The sequence below is a fragment of the Heptranchias perlo genome, chromosome 24, assembly GCF_035084215.1.
Source record: "Heptranchias perlo isolate sHepPer1 chromosome 24, sHepPer1.hap1, whole genome shotgun sequence".
Lineage (NCBI taxonomy): Eukaryota > Metazoa > Chordata > Chondrichthyes > Hexanchiformes > Hexanchidae > Heptranchias > Heptranchias perlo.
In genome coordinates, this window is record NC_090348.1 from 15,904,714 (window position 1) to 15,912,942 (window position 8,229).

Consider the following 8,229-nt stretch of genomic DNA (forward strand, 5'->3'; position numbering starts at 1 on the left):
TACTTTGAATTCTGGCACAATTGCTCTGAATTCAGGGTTAGAAATCCAACCAACCCATGGGCTTGCAGGTGAACAGTGGATATGTGGTAGTATTGTGTGAAAATGATTGAGTGTATCCTGCTGCCCATGGAACACGCTGTTTACATCCTAATTAACAATGAACTCAAATCTGCAAAGGTTTTTAAAAGTAATATATTTCATTAGAGATAGAAACTTAGTCATAGTGTGGATATAGGCCTCTGGTAAAAGACACCGCAGACTAAGGAAGATCAATCATGAGGTGGCATGCTGTCATCCCAGAGTTGCTTGGCTACATGTTGGCAACAATGTTACATATAGGTGTTACAAATAAAGTAACAAATCATGGACTCTAAATTTATACCATCCACCTAAGCTGCACTGAAAATAAAATCAGAAAACAAAAAAAAAATCAAACAAATGGTACAAGTGGCTGTTGTAGTTGTGACCCACTCAAATCCCTTGAGATGCACTGTAGCACACTGGGGATAACAAGTTTATTCCATGAAAATAAGTAAAATTCATCAATGCTCCAAAAATTCAGCAGTAAAATTTCTAAATATTTAGTGTTATTAAAAAGTGATTTTGAAATGTTCACATTTCTTGTCTCGTAGAATGACATGTGTTATGCTGTAAATTTCTTTACTCATGTCTCAGAGGCCTGGTGGATTTCATTTTCTTATCTGTCTTATAGTAAGATGTCTTGAGTTTCCCCATTTCCTTACTTGTCGCATTGAGAGAGGTGTTGGATTTCACTTCCCCACCAGTCACCTGTACAAACAGTGAGGGGTATTGAGTTTAATTTTGTTACCTGTGCCACAGTGAGGGGAATTGGGTATCCTGTGCTTACCTGTTCCATGGTGAGGGGTATTGGGTGTCACTGCCTTAACTGTCGCACAGTGCGCCGACGTGCTTATCTGGCCCACATGTAGTAAACTGGATAGCCAAGCGATGACTGATAGAATACTAGAGCCAGGGTGTCAGTGCCATATGCACAATACCCTACATAAGCTCTCATAAAAAGGATACAAGAGTCCCCAATTGACACCACCTGAATACAATTAACATTAATGATATTAATCACATTATAATTAAGATTCCCTTCTCTCAATTAAAAAAACTATATTAGAAATCAACTTCCATACTCTGTACAACTTATACTACTCAAAGCACTCCCTTCTCCAGGACCCCTAATAATTTCTTCATTATGTACCTCTTATTAAAAGAAATCAGACAGTCGATGGCTTGAATCCACCCATTTCATTTTAGAGATTTCCTTTCTCTCCAGCATTTGTTTCAAGCCAGCAAGGTTAATCTGTAATCTTGCCTCTCCTCATTTTTTGTAAAGTGTACATTATCTCACAATGAACTATCATGTACATAACATTCAATGGGTATACTATCTTCATAACTCCCATTGTACAGGATGTTACTCAAAATAGTCGCCAAATAGAATCTCATATCCACTGCATCTGCAAGAGCCAGTATTTCAGTAGCCAGCGGACTTTTAACAACTCTTTTTATTTTCTTAGCTTCCCATGCTAAAAAGGACAACATTTTCCATTCTCACCCATAAAAAACAGCTGCACTAGAATACCCATCAGGAAGATTAACATGTGAAGCACTGCTAAAGATAACTAGCTTCATTTTCTCTGGGTCACCTAAGGATGGGAACTTAAGTACACATTTAATCTTTGTAATGTTTTATTTGCCCTTAACACATTCTCTACTGTGGGGTGTTTCAATGAAGTACTTGACCAGATGCTCATTTTGATGTTAGAGTTTAGTCTGAGTGCATAACCAGTTCAACTGACCAATCAAGCTTCATAATTGCTCTGTCTCTTTAGGTATAACATCACCTGTGATGACCTAGTACGATTCACTGGGAAGGGAGTAACACTCATGAATATGTTGCCAAAAGAGCCGAAGATTTTTTAGATTACCTTTCCAGCAGTGGGAGAATCCACACAAACATCTGTATGACCTAGTTTTGCTTCAAAACCCCTAGCTACCAACCTCACTTTAGCTTTACAAGTCCCATCTGCAAGGACTTTTTTAGTCCAAACCCATTTATGTGACAAAGCTGGTTGAACCTTATGTTACCTCAGAATAAACTCCAAATTCTTTTTAACTATCTAACTCCTATTGTTTTGCCCTCTTACTTGTTAATCCAAGTTTATTAGCAGCCACTAAAACTTCACGATGAGGACTTCTACTTGTAGTTCTGTTACGTGACTTCTCTGTGGTCTTTGTTTCATTGTCTGACCTAGTCAAGCTATATCTTCTACTTCCCCTTCTATTTCTGTAGGGACTACTACTGCAAGATTTCCCTCTTTCATCACTAACTTGTGATCGTTTGCTGACGTGAGATTCACTTCCAGACTCCCTATCACTACTTGTACCCCATTTTGTACTCTCCGTTCTTTTACTCACTCTGCCTGTCCGTGGACCTCGCATCATGGCTATCATCCTGAACATTCAAGCAATATTTAAACCTACTAGTAGCTTTGCCTGCACGTCCCAAAATTGTTGCATCCCTCCATTCATTAGTCCCTTCTGGAATATATATCATCGTATCCCCATTTCAGGTAATTGTTCTGTGAATGTGATAGCTCTGTCATGTGTTTCTTGATCACTGACATTACCACTGTCCAGTCCTTTTTTTTTCTTTGACACTTTCAGATTTTTTTTTTCTTTTTCTTTTTTTTTGTGTATTAGGCCCCCCTTTTATAAGAAGGGGGTGTGGGGTGTGCTTAAATACTAAAACCAAACAAACCAAAACCAAGTGTTCAAATTAAAATTTTATTATCCTCGTCCAGGATGCACTCCAGCCCCTGCGGTGCCCACCGGTCGCGGAAAGCCTCGAGCGTACCGGCAGACACTGCGTGCTCCATCTCCAGGGCCACCCGGGCGCGGAGCATTCCGCGGAAGAGAGGCAGACAGGCCGAGCGACCGCCCCCACGGACCACGATCATCCTAGACCTGTGGATGGCCACCTTGGACAGGCCCAGGAGCAGGCCCACGAGAACGTCCACCGACCTGCCCGCCCCCCTCCTCACCGGGCGGCCAAAGATCAGGAGCGTGGGACTGAATTGCAGCCAGAACTTGAGGAGCAGCCCCTTCAAATAATGGAACAGGGGCTGCAGTCTCGCACACCCAGTGTACAGATGGAACACGGACTCCTCCAGGCCGCAGAAATCACAAGCGGCCTGGGTGTCCGTGAAATGGCGTAACCGCCGGTTGCACGCGACTGCTCCGTGCGCCACCCTCCACCCCAGATCCCCAAAGTAACACGGGAGGACCCCTGTATAGAGAGCCTCCCACTGGGGACCCCCGTCTCCGCCGGACGGCAGGATGGCACGCCAGGGCGTGTCCGGGTGAGAGACGAGGGCGAGGAAGTGGATGGTGTGCAGGAGCAGCCCGTACAGGAAATCCCTCCGCGCGGTGTGAAACGGCACGGAGGGAATTTCCGAGAGACGGCTCAAGTTGTGAGGCGCGGCCCCCCGAGGGAGGTTCCGGGGTTTGGCGCCGAGGAGGAATTCCGTCCGAACGGGGGTCAGGTCGGACGGGATGGCTCCGCACGCCTGAGCCGCCTCCACATCCCGAGTGGAGTCAGGGCCGAGCGCCGATTTCAACGCCCGGATGGCGATGGCCGCGTCCCCGGCACGCCACGAGGACATCCGTGCGGCGAGCGCCCACGGCTCCAACCAACCCGACCCACCGCCATCCAGGACATCCCTGACTCTGGTCACCCGACCGGCCACGGCCCTCCGCACCGACAGCCGCGAGTGGCCGAAGCCGATATCGCGGAGGAACGGATTCCCGAGCAGCGGCTCCTGCAGGACGGCCGCTACCCCTGACGGGCGAGAGCTCCGACCGGAGGCGACCACACTGTCCAGCCCTTGATGTACCTTATTCTGTACCTCAGGAACCTAATCAAAAAAATTACAAACATCTGGAGGCACAAGGCACCTCATTTACTTCTATCAACTGCTGAGTCAGATTTTATAATTAATTCCAATTAATGAGGAATGAACCCTAACAGCTTGATTGCCATGTTGGACAAGTACTGTCTTACCATCACAACCTATTATCTTACCAGGGCCTTCCCATTCCTTATGACCCTCTCTTATAGTATATCAATCTCCTGAATTGAACTCTGTCTCAGATGCTCTAATATGACACCTCAGTGCTCTACAAATTTTCTGATACCTCAGCCTTGATAAAAGCCTATCTCCCTGCATGCATAGCATTTAAATGCTCAGGAAAAAATGGCATGAATTGTAGTACCTTCTAGAGCAGGAATATTATCATAAACAATAGAAGGTAATTTGGGATTGTGCCCATGGATTAGTTGGTAAGGACAATATCCTCCAACCATCTGAAGAGTATTCTTTGCATGAACTGCCTATGCTAGGGCAGTTGACAATTCACAGTGCATGCGATCACCCAAAATTTTATGCACTATGCTATCGATCACAGCACGATTCCTTTCACAAAGGCCATTGCTAAAAAGGGCCGTCAGTTGCTGTATTCATGACAATTATATTCATATTCTCACACATCTCTGAACTCCGCGTTAGCGAATTCAACTCCATTATTGGTCAAAAACTTTGCTGGTGTCCCAAGTCCAGTCCCCATCCATTTTTCCATAATTTTATCCAGAATAACCACCTTCTCCTTACATTAGTGTAGAAATACAAAATCTTGTAGCCAGCACTATTCCCTCTAAGCCGAGCATGTGCAGCCACCTGTTGTGGGCAGCGCACTTAAAACATTCCATCCGTGCACCAAACCAGTGCTCTCGGCCCCTCTCGCACTGACTAATGTTCGGAACCCAGGCCCTTGTCCAGCTCTGCCTCCCCAATCCCCAGTGCTCCAGCCCCAGTTGGGGAAGGGGGGAAACTTTAGTTAAACTGTTCCCTTTCCCCTTCCCCAAATTCACACTGATTTATTTGACAGCTGTTTTGTATTTCTGACTCAATTTAAAAATTGATTGCACACGATTTATTTATGTTTGAATCAGAGTCATTAAGCTGATTCAACAAAAAGCTAATGGGAATCGTTCCCATCAGATAATTTTTAATAAAATGTAATGAGACTGCTCTGTTCAATCCTCGTGCAACTTAAGAAATTCATTTCATAAACCATATAAATTTATCAGCCAATAGAACATTAAATTGTTACAATTATCCATTATTTTGTACATTTGTTCTGTACCCTTAATAATGTTTTCTAAAAAGATGTTCTATTTAAAGTTGTGATTTTTTTTCCCCACAGTGACGCACACAGCCTTTTTAAAAGTCAGTGCACAAACCCAAATTCATTCCGCACATGGCCGAAAAAAATGAGGGAACCTTGGTTGCCAGGTCAATAAAATGTAAGATGAAAACTTCTTTCAGATTTCACAGTTCTCACTAATCTCGTCTATTCACCTCCTATATTCATCATCAATTACATCTGCATCTTTTAGCAGGATTTTTAAATGTTGACAAGGGTGGGTAAATTGTCCATGTAACTTTAAGATAATGTTTTTTTTTCCCCCTCTTATTCTTATTGTCTGATGCCATTAATACTTGCTTAACAGTGATGAGAAACATCAGGTTTTATTGAGGGGATACAATAATGTCCTGACTGGGTAAACTTCAGATCAACCGATTTCCCAAAAATTATTGCCTCTTAGTGTTCCATGTCAAGTTTCATTTTTGCCTTTTTCATGGAAAGTTTACCCAAAAGCATTGGTATCTCATGAGACTACATCCGTACTTATAAAATAACTTACTCCAGCTATTTTACATGGAATTACCTATTGAGCGACCTCAAGGTATTGCTATCTCCAAACCTAAAACAATCCTTAACCTTGCTTTAATCCTCACTTCTTAGTGAATCAATTTTAACCAAACTACCCTGCATACAGTTGAAGTACATGCACTAACAAACACCGCACAATTCAAAGGAATCTGCGACTAATACATTCATCACAGGATAAAAATTTCTTGTGACCAATATAATCTGTTCGCGTTAATCATTGTCTTCATTCGAGTCATCAGAACTACTTCCTTCATGCATCAGTTCAAAGAACCTGCATCTACGCTCTAGGCAATTCAACTCATAACGATACTTAGAGTCACATCTAATGCATCTACTGATTTTTCCTTGGGCATTCCTGGAATTCTTTCTCAAGTTATTATTGTCCCACTTTTGTCTTCTGTTGATATAACTGGATTTGCTCTACCTGCTTTCATCACTAATCTGGCTGTCTTTAATCCTTCTGTCATATTGACGCTTGACGCTCTTGAAACCTGTTCTGGCGCCTGCATTTAGCATCGAACTATTGTGTAACCATCGAATCTTCTATTTTGTGTCACAGCAGAAAGCCTCATTTGTTCCATGAAAGCTGAAGGGAATGACTGTTTCCCCAGGAATTTCTTAAAGGCAGCATACATTTGATCAAAAAGTGTCTTTTTCAGAGAACTGGACACCAGTTAAGACCAGTTGCCTGTCCATGAGACACCTTAGCACAATTTAGTAATTTAAACACAAGTACCAATCCAGAGATTTCTAATTTGAACTTTGTCAACCTTTTGTACAATTTGTTAAGGTCAATAATATACTCTTCCATTGAATGACCAGCCATTTTCCAAAATCTATCAAATACTAACTGGGCCTCATAGGCACTTAACATACCATCTCTCATAGAGTCAATCCAGAAATTCTATTAGAAAGACAAAACCTTCATCATTATCCAAAAGATCTCAGAAAATACCTCACTTGTGATTTTACTTTGTTCCAGAAGCGACAACACCAAGCCTATGCCTTTTTTTTCCACTTTGGCAGAGTAGTAACCCATATTCACATATCAACCTCATTCTTCCACTAGTCATATGGTTCAAACTCCAAGAACATTGGAGGAAAATCATAACTCATCTATTTAAACTTGCTTTCTTCCTTTTTCCACAATGGCCACTAGGCTTTCAAGTTCTTCTTCATATCCAAAACAAAATCAGTTTCCAACCTCCACCTTTAGGTAACAATTCTCTACTACCCTGTTTATAAATTGGATAGCAACATGGTGAAGGATAGACTACTAGAGCCTAGTCTTTAGTTGTTTCTAAGCTTTTATTCATAGAAATTCCCCTAACACACATCACTCCCTCAATAAGCTCTCCTATAAAAAGGACACCAGTGAGTTCCCAATTGATGCCCACCACCTGAATACAATTAACACTCATTGATAGAAATCATACAATTAATATCTACCCTATTAAGCTCTCTAATTTCAATGAAATCACCTCTCATTCTTCTAAACTCCAGAGAATATAGGCCCATTCTACGCAATCTCTCCTCAGAGAACAACCCTCTCATCCCAGGAATCAATCCAGTGAGCCTTTGTTGCACCCCCTCTAAGGCAAGTATATCCTTCCTTAGGTAAGGAGACCAAAACTGTACACAGTATTCCAGGTGTGGTCTCACCAGAGCCCTGTATAATTGCAGCAAGACCCCCTTACTCTTATATTCCAATCCCCTTGCAATAAAGGCTAACATACAATTTGCCTTCCTAATTGCTTGCTGTACCTGCATATTAACTTTCTGTGATTAGTGTACAAGGACACCCCACTCCCTCTGACTATCAACATTTCTTATACTCTCCTTTTAAAAAATATTCTGCTTTTCTAGTCTTCCTACCAAAGTGGCTAATTTCCTTAAGGGGTCCCCAATGAGGGATGTCTGGTGTAATTTCCTCACCCGCCCCGCGGTCGGGGGGGGAGGTGTCGGCTGTAATTTCCTCACCCGCCCCGCGGTCGGGGGGGGAGGTGTCGGCTGTAATTTCCTCACCCGCCCCGCGGTCGGGGGGGGAGGTGTCGGCTGTAATTTCCTCACCCGCCCCACGGTCGGGGGGGTGTCGGCTGTGATTTCCTCACCCGCCCCACGGTCGGGGCTGGGGGGGGGGGGGGGGGTCGGCTGTGATTTCCTCACCCACCCCGCGGCCGGGGGGCGTCGGCTGTGATTTCCTCACCCGCCCCTCGGTCGGGGCTTTGGGGGGGGGGTGTCGGCTGTGATTTCCTCACACGCCCCTCGGTCGGGGGGCGTCGGCTGTGATTTCCTCACCCGCCCCTCGGTCGGGGGGCGTCGGCTGTGATTTCCTCACCCGCCCCTCGGTCGGGGGGCGTCGGCTGTGATTTCCTCACCCGCCCCTCGGTCGGGGGGCGT